A 7,516-nucleotide genomic window follows, 5' to 3' on the forward strand; every position below is an offset into this window, starting at 1 on the left:
GCCTCGCCCTCTTGCTCTTTGTGTCTTGGTGTTGCTTTGACCATCTTGCGGCTTTGACTCCTCCCTCTGTCGTGCTAAGCGTGGCCGTGGGCACGGCTCTGACTGCCCGTGCATAAGTAAGGGGTACAAAAGAGTGCCCCTACTTTAGTACACCGACAGGAGCCCTCGGGCCTGGGCCACATATAAGCGCAACGCGTTATTGGGCTAGGCCCAGAACGGTGCGCGGGCAGGTAGGGCCGGTTTTGACTATGGTAACCCTTCGTCCGCTGCACTTCCCCAAGATTCGTGTTGAATGCGTGACGTGGGGATCGCACGTGGGGTGACCGAAGCGTGCTTGCTTCACTGTGCAGTGAATAGTAAAGAGGCGGCTTGCATGTCTCTTCAAGGCTGCGGGGCCGCTGCTCATTTATGTTTTCTTCTTTGGAACCGTCGTTCCACGCGTCCCACTATGCCCGCCCCTCGTGCCACGTACGCCGCATGCACGGCACAGGGCGGGTAATAGACGCACGGAATACGGGAAGACGTGCGCACGTGGGTTAATACCCACGCGCCTTCAATTGGGCAGGAAGGGCGGTCGACGGCCATGCCCTCTGTCACCTTAATGAGCTGGATTGGCTGAGAGGGGAGGCCGAGCCCTGACCCCACCCCTTTATAAGGAGGGGAGCGGGAGGGATGACACCCCTCAGCCTTTCGCCATCCGCCTCTCCCCATCCTTACTTCTTCCTCCCTTCTGCTATGGCGAGAGGGCGTGCTGATGCTTCGACGGTGGCGGCGAGGGTCTCCGCTCGACAACGCGCCCCTCCTCCCCAAGAGCCCATGGCAGCGGAGCCGGCCACTAGGAGAAGGGGAGGGGGCGCGGCCGAGGCCGCTGTGGCGCTCGGGGAAGAGGAGGACGGGGTGGCGCATCGGCCTCGCCTCCGTTGGCGGTCCTTCCCCCAATGGAGGGCCACGTCGGGGACCAGCACCGTGAGTTCTTCATCAGGCTGCGCCGGCCGGCACATCATCGTCTTCGTCTCCCTACCCCATTCGCTCGGGAGATGGAGCTTGACCCGCCGTAGGCGCTGAGACTGCATATGAGGGGCTATGGGAATAGCGCACATGGGCCGATGTCGATTTCCCAGCCCCTCATGTCATGTATCTCCATCGCGGTTGGAAAACCTTCACTCGCATCCACAGCCTGACGGCGAGGCTCATTCTCTACTTCAAGCTAATGGAGAATGGCCTCCTCTCCGCCAAGGTCTTGGGTGACTTCGGAACTCGCCTGAAGTGCTGCGTGGAGAGCTCCTCGGATGACGAAGACTCGTCCTCGAGCAAGAGTGACGAGGAGGACAGCGGCAGCGACGATGAGGGTAGAAGGCAAGAGGATGACGGGTCCGACTAGGCGTCGGGCCCGCTGTCCGCGGACGGTGCCGGCAGCAGCAGCATCTGCACCGGGCCCCTTCTCCCGGTGGAGCCGGCTCCTTGAACTTCTCGGGGTCGCCTCCTTGGGCGGCTGGCGTGGGAAGGCCGGAGAAGGCGAAGAAGGCGGGTGGCGGGCCACCAAGTCGGAGTACGATGGCACCGACGCCTTCGTAGCGTATTGACAGACTGCTGCCTCATTTTCCAGCTCTTCTCCCGGCACCATCATCACCAGCCCTCCCCTTAGGCAGCCGCCGGCATGTTCTCTTGGCGCCTTCTGCTGCTCGTACCTCGCCTAGGCGCTCCTTTTGCCCTTTTGCCTTCTTGTTCCGTTTCCTGAGGAGAGGGACAAGAAAGGGATTACGGGCACATTATCTTTTTTTAGCTTGTAAGCCTACGGGCCTTAGTTAGATTTAAAACTTGTAATCCCCCTGTTCATGTTTACATTCCGTACAAACTGTACTTGTGTGGGGTGTATTAATGAAAAAGGGTGTTTGTCAGGTTCTTTGTGCGTGAGCGAAGCCCATACCAAGGAATGAATCCTTGTTACTTTTAATGTAAACATTGTCGCCCGGCAACAGGCCTTGCCGCTCCCTTTCTTCATTCGACCATACTCGCGCTCTTGGCAGAGACAGGGGTGAAGTAGGGTTAAGCCCTACGCTTGCTTCCTTGCCACCGTGGCTATAACCAGACCCCAACCCAAGAAATAATTCTCGGGCACGGGCAGGGGGAAGCACGACAACTTAGGAGCAAAACGAGGTTTCATATGTCCCAACCCACACAGAAATGTAAAATAGGGGAAGGGAAAACTTATCTGAATCTGCAGCCCCCGGCAACCTCAGCTTGCCGGGAGCTGACCCTTGTATCTTCAACCCTCGAGAAGCTTGGCTTTTCGGGAGCTGACCCTTGTATCTTCAACCCTCGAGAAGCTTGGCTTGCCGGGGCTGGGGCGCCGACCCGTTCTTTTTTTTCCCATCCAGCTTGGCGGGAGTGCCCATGTTTCCTGCGAACCAAAGGAGATGGAAAAGAAATCAGGGAGATGCAGACTCAACCTCTATGCTAGGGGTTAGTCGCGGCAAAGCATTATCAACCCTAACGGAGGGCGAGACTCAACCTAGTATGCATGCTATAACTTAGGGCGCCAGCGCTTTGTTTATTTATGCTCAGGGTCTGCACCTGGCTTTGTAATTTGTATAGAGGGTTACATGCCTTGTTGGCAAGGCTTGTACAAAAAGTGGCTTGTCGGGGGGCCCGGCAACCGCGCCTTATGGGTAAAACTTGTGAAGATGCTTGATGTTTCAGGAGTTGCTCACCGAAATGGCATCTTCAGTCTCCAGGTGGACTGCGCGGGGCCTGGTGACTCGTGTTACCCGATAAGGGCCTTCCCACTTTGGCGTCAATTTGTTGGAATTCTTGGCCGACTGAACGTGCCGAAGAACAAGGTCGCCTTCCTCAAAGCTTCGGGCATGAACCTTGCGGCTATGATAGTGGCGCAATGCTTGCTGGTAGCATGCCGCTCTCACAGCCGCCCGAAGACGATCTTCCTCGAGGAGCGTCGTGTCATCTTGCCGCAATCGCTCTTGCTCAAGCTCATCATAAGCAAGCACTCGAGGTGACCCATATATGAGTTCCATGGGGAGAACTGCTTCTGCCCCGTATACCAGGGCAAAGGGTGCCTGGCCGATGGCTCGATTTGGCGTTGTTCTGATCGACCAAGAACCGCCCGCAACTCATCAATCCAGCGCCTTCCGCTCTTGTGCAGCCTATCAAAACTCTTCATCCTTAGGCCACGCAACACTTCAGCATTTGCCCTCTCTACTTGGCCGTTGCTCCGTGGGTGTGCCACGGAAGCAAAACAGACCTTGCTACCGAGGTCTTCAATGTATTGCATGAAGGTGTGGCTTGTGAACTGTGTGCCGTTGTCGGTGATGACTCTGTTCGGCACACCAAAGCGGCAAACTAGCCCCTTAAAGAATTTGACTGCTGACTGCGCGGTCACCTTCCTCACTGCTTCCACCTCCGGCCACTTTGTGAACTTGTCAATTGCAATGTACAAGTACTCAAAGCCCCCGACGGCGTGGGGAAAAGGGCCTAGTATGTCGAGCCCCGATACCGAGAATGGCCAGGAGAGAGGGATTGTCTGCAAGGCTTGAGCTGGCTGATGAAGCTTCTTCGAATGGAACTGGCACGCTTCACACTTGGTTACTAGTGTCGTCGCATCTTGGAGGGCAGTGGGCCAGAAGAAACCTTGCCGGAAAGCCTTGCCGGCAAGGGCCCTCGACCCTATGTGGGAGCCACATATGCCTCCATGTATCTCTGCCAACAGCTCCAGTCCTTCCTTCCAGGGGATGCACTTCAATTTCACTCCATTTGGTCTTTTTATGTACAGAATGTTGTCAACGAACTGCTACAGGGCAGACCGGCGGGCTACTTTCTCTGCTTCTTCCTGCTCCTCAGGGAGCTCCCCTGTTTGGAGGAATCGGACGGTATGCTACGCCCATGCTGGAGCCTGTGGCTCGACGACAAGGACCAAAGGCATTTCCTCTGCCGAGGGAACAGTTGCCTCCACGGCAAGGGCTTGGCGCCCCGCCGGAGTCGGTTGTCCCATGGCAGGCTCGGCGTCCACGGCAACATCTTTGCCAGCGGCTCCAGGGAGCTCGGTGGGGAAGTACTTGCCGGGGCCTGACTTCCTTCGCTTGTTTTGCTCTATTGATGGTTCAACGGACGATTGAGTTAACCGAAGCACAAAAGTACCTAGTGCCACAGGTAGCTTGAGGGCAGCGCGCTTCGACAGGTAGTCGGCGATGTCGTTCTCCACTCAGGGCACATGCTCTGCCTGTATACCATCAAAGCGCTCCTCCAGTTTCCTCACTTCATCCACGTAAGCTTCCATCAACGGGCTTTGACAATCCTTGTTGATCTGTCTGACGACAAGCTGTGAATCACCTCTGACGAAGAGCTTCTTGACCCCGAGGTCTGCCACGATCCTGAGACCGGCAAGCAATCCCTCGTATTTAGCAGTGTTGTTCATTGACATCTCCCTGGGAAAGTGCATCTGGATCTCATACTTGAGGTGCTCTCCGGTGGATGCGACGAGCAGCACACCAGCACCAACGCCTTGTAGCAAAAAAGCCCCATCAAAGTACATAATCCAGTTGCGACTTTTTTCCTTGCCAGGGAGAGTGGTCTCCTGGACCTCTTCGTTGGGCATCAAGGTCCATTCGGCAATGAACTCCGCCAAGACTCTGCTCTGAATCGTCGAGGTGCTTTCGAACTTCAACCCAAATCTTGACAGCTCCAAGGCCCATTCTACAATCCTCCCCATTGCATCTAGGTTATGCAGTATCCGTTGCAACAGGAGGCGGGTGATGACGGTGATCTCGTGCGCTTGGAAGTAATGACGCAGCTTCCTCGAGGCCATAAGGAGGCCGAAGAGCAATTTTTGCACATCGTAGTACCTCGACCTAGCCCCCTGCAAGAGGGAGCTGACGAAGTAAACAGGGTGCTGCATCATCTTCTTCTTCTGCACCACCTCACTTAGTTGTGTTGGACCTATCGCACTGGTGTCAGACCTTGCCGGGGGCTCAGCCTTGCTGGGATTAGGCCTTGCCGGGGATAGTTCTGGCTTGCCATCTGTCAACTCTGCCGTTGTTGCTGCCTCTTCGTCGACCTCCCTCTGCGCCACCAGTTCGGCGCTAACCACTTGATTCATTGCTGCCAGGTACAATAGCAATGGCTCTCGTGGTTTGGGTGCAACCAGCACTGGGGTGGAGGAGAGGTATTTCTTTAGATCCTACAGCGCTGCCTCGGCCTCCGGGGTCCACTCCATTGGGCCCACCTTCTTCAAGATCTTGAAAAAGGGAAGGGCATGCTCAGTGGACTTGTAGATGAATCTACTCATGGCGGCGACGCAGCCAGTGAGCCGACGCACATCCTTGATCCACTTAGGTGCCTCAATCTGCTCGATGGCCTTGATCTTGTCTGGGTTCGCCTCAATACCATGCTGCAACACAAAGAACCGGAGAAGCTTGCCATACGGGACACCGAAGACACACTTCTCAGGGTTCAACTTGAGGTTGATCTTGCCCAAATTTGCAAACGTCTCTTCCAAGTCTTGCACAAGTGTTGCCTTGTCCTTGGTTTTGACCACTATGTCATCCATATAAGCTTCCATATTTCTATGTAGCTGGGGCTCAAAACCAATTTGGATTGCTCTTGCAAAGGTCGAGCCAGCACTCTTCAACCCGAAAGGCATCCGTAAAAAGCAATACGTACCACATGGGGTGATGAATGATGTCTTCTCCTCATCTTCTCTTGTCATGAAAATTTGGTGGTAGCCTGAGTAGGCGTCAAGGAATGATAACAGGCCGCACCCGGCCGTGGAGTCAACAATCTGGTTGATGCACGACAACGGGAAAGGATCTTTTGGACAAGCCTTATTGATATCTATGTAATCAATACACGGCCTCCACTTCCCGTTTGCCTTGCGCACCACCACCGGATTGGCCAACCACGTCGGATGGAGTACCTCTCTTACCAAGCCTGCCGCCTCTAGCTTCCTGATCTCTTCCGTGATGAACTCCTGCCTTTCTAGAGCTCGCTTCCTGACCTTCTGCTTGACGGGCCGCGCATGAGCACAGACAGCAAGATGGTGCTCAATCACTTCCCTGGGAACATCGGGAATGTCAGATGCTTGCCACGCAAACACATCGACATTCACCCACAGGAAAGTGACGAGCTTGCCTTCCTATTTGTTGTCGAGGGTGGAGCTTATGGTGAAAGCCTCCCCCCCCCCGTGTCATCCTCTTTGATGGACACCTTCTTGGTCTCTGGTGGTGCAACTCTGGACTTCTTGCTCTTGCTAGTGGAGCTCTCTGGCATGTCCTTAACGGAAGCACAACACTCCGGAGAGTTGCGCTTGCCGGAGTGGGTGCGAGAGGTCCCGCCGGTCTTCTTCCCTCCCGGGGCTCCAGCGGCAAGAGCAAGTGCCTTAGCGGCAGCTGCTACAACCACTTCCCGATAGAGTTGATCAGCGCAGATCAGGGCGTCCTTCTTGTCGGAGGGGACGGTGATGATGTTCATCGGCCCCGGCATCTTCAGCGTGTTGTAGGCGTAATGTGACGCCGCCATGAACTTGGTGAGTGTCGGGCGGTCGAGGATCCCATTATAGGGTAAGGGGATTTCGGCCACATCGAAGACAATCCTCTCCGTCCTGTAGTTCAGCTCTCCCCTAAACGTCACGGGCAGCGTGACCTTACCCTTTAGTTGGCTTCTCCCCGGATTGACCCCTTGAAACATGCCCGTCTCCTCGAGGTCTTCATCAGGAATCTACAGCCTTTTGACCACGATCGGCGAGATCAAATTCAGACTGGCCCCGCTGTCAACTAGAATCTTGATCACCTTGAGGTTGCGGATCGTTGGTGAAACCAACAATGGCAAACACCCAACCGCAGTTGTGTGATCAGGGTGATCCTTGGTGTCGAAGATGATAGGCTTGCTGGACCACTTCAGTGGCTTCCGTGCGTCGAGTGATGGCTCCACTGTTGTGATCTCACGTGCCCACTGCTTGAGTTGGCGGTGGGAGGTGTGCAGCGAGGCGCTACCATCGACACACGTGGCCTCCGTAGCTTTCTGAAACTTGTGGTCGCCAGACTCGTCGTCCTCATCATGATCATCGTCTTCTTGTTTCTTTTCGCGGCCCCGGGCGGGACTCTCTTGCTGGTTATCCTTGTCGCGGCGGCCTCCTTGGCCGCTACGCTTCTTGCCGGACCCTTCGGCACCGTCTTGACCCTTCTCCTTGTCCTGCCTCTCATATTTAGCTTTCTGCTTCTCAGCGAGCAGCTCAACTTGCCGGCAGTTTTGGAGGTCGTGGCCCTTGGTGCGGTGGATCTTGCATTACTGCTTGTTGGAGCTTCCCGGCTTGTTGGCCGCCGCCAAGGCCCGACAAGTGGCACACCCGACAACTTCCTTATCGGGATCGCTCACCTTGGCCTTTTTGGTGGTGCCGGTGTCGTCGGACCCCTCGACAGCAAGCACAGTCTTGCCCTTGTGATTTCTGTTACGGCGTTGGCCCTTCTTCGTCGGGGCAGCGTCGTCGTCGTCCGTGGAGTCGGTTTCT

Source organism: Triticum dicoccoides, chromosome 4B, assembly GCF_002162155.2.
Source record: "Triticum dicoccoides isolate Atlit2015 ecotype Zavitan chromosome 4B, WEW_v2.0, whole genome shotgun sequence".
NCBI lineage: Eukaryota > Viridiplantae > Streptophyta > Magnoliopsida > Poales > Poaceae > Triticum > Triticum dicoccoides.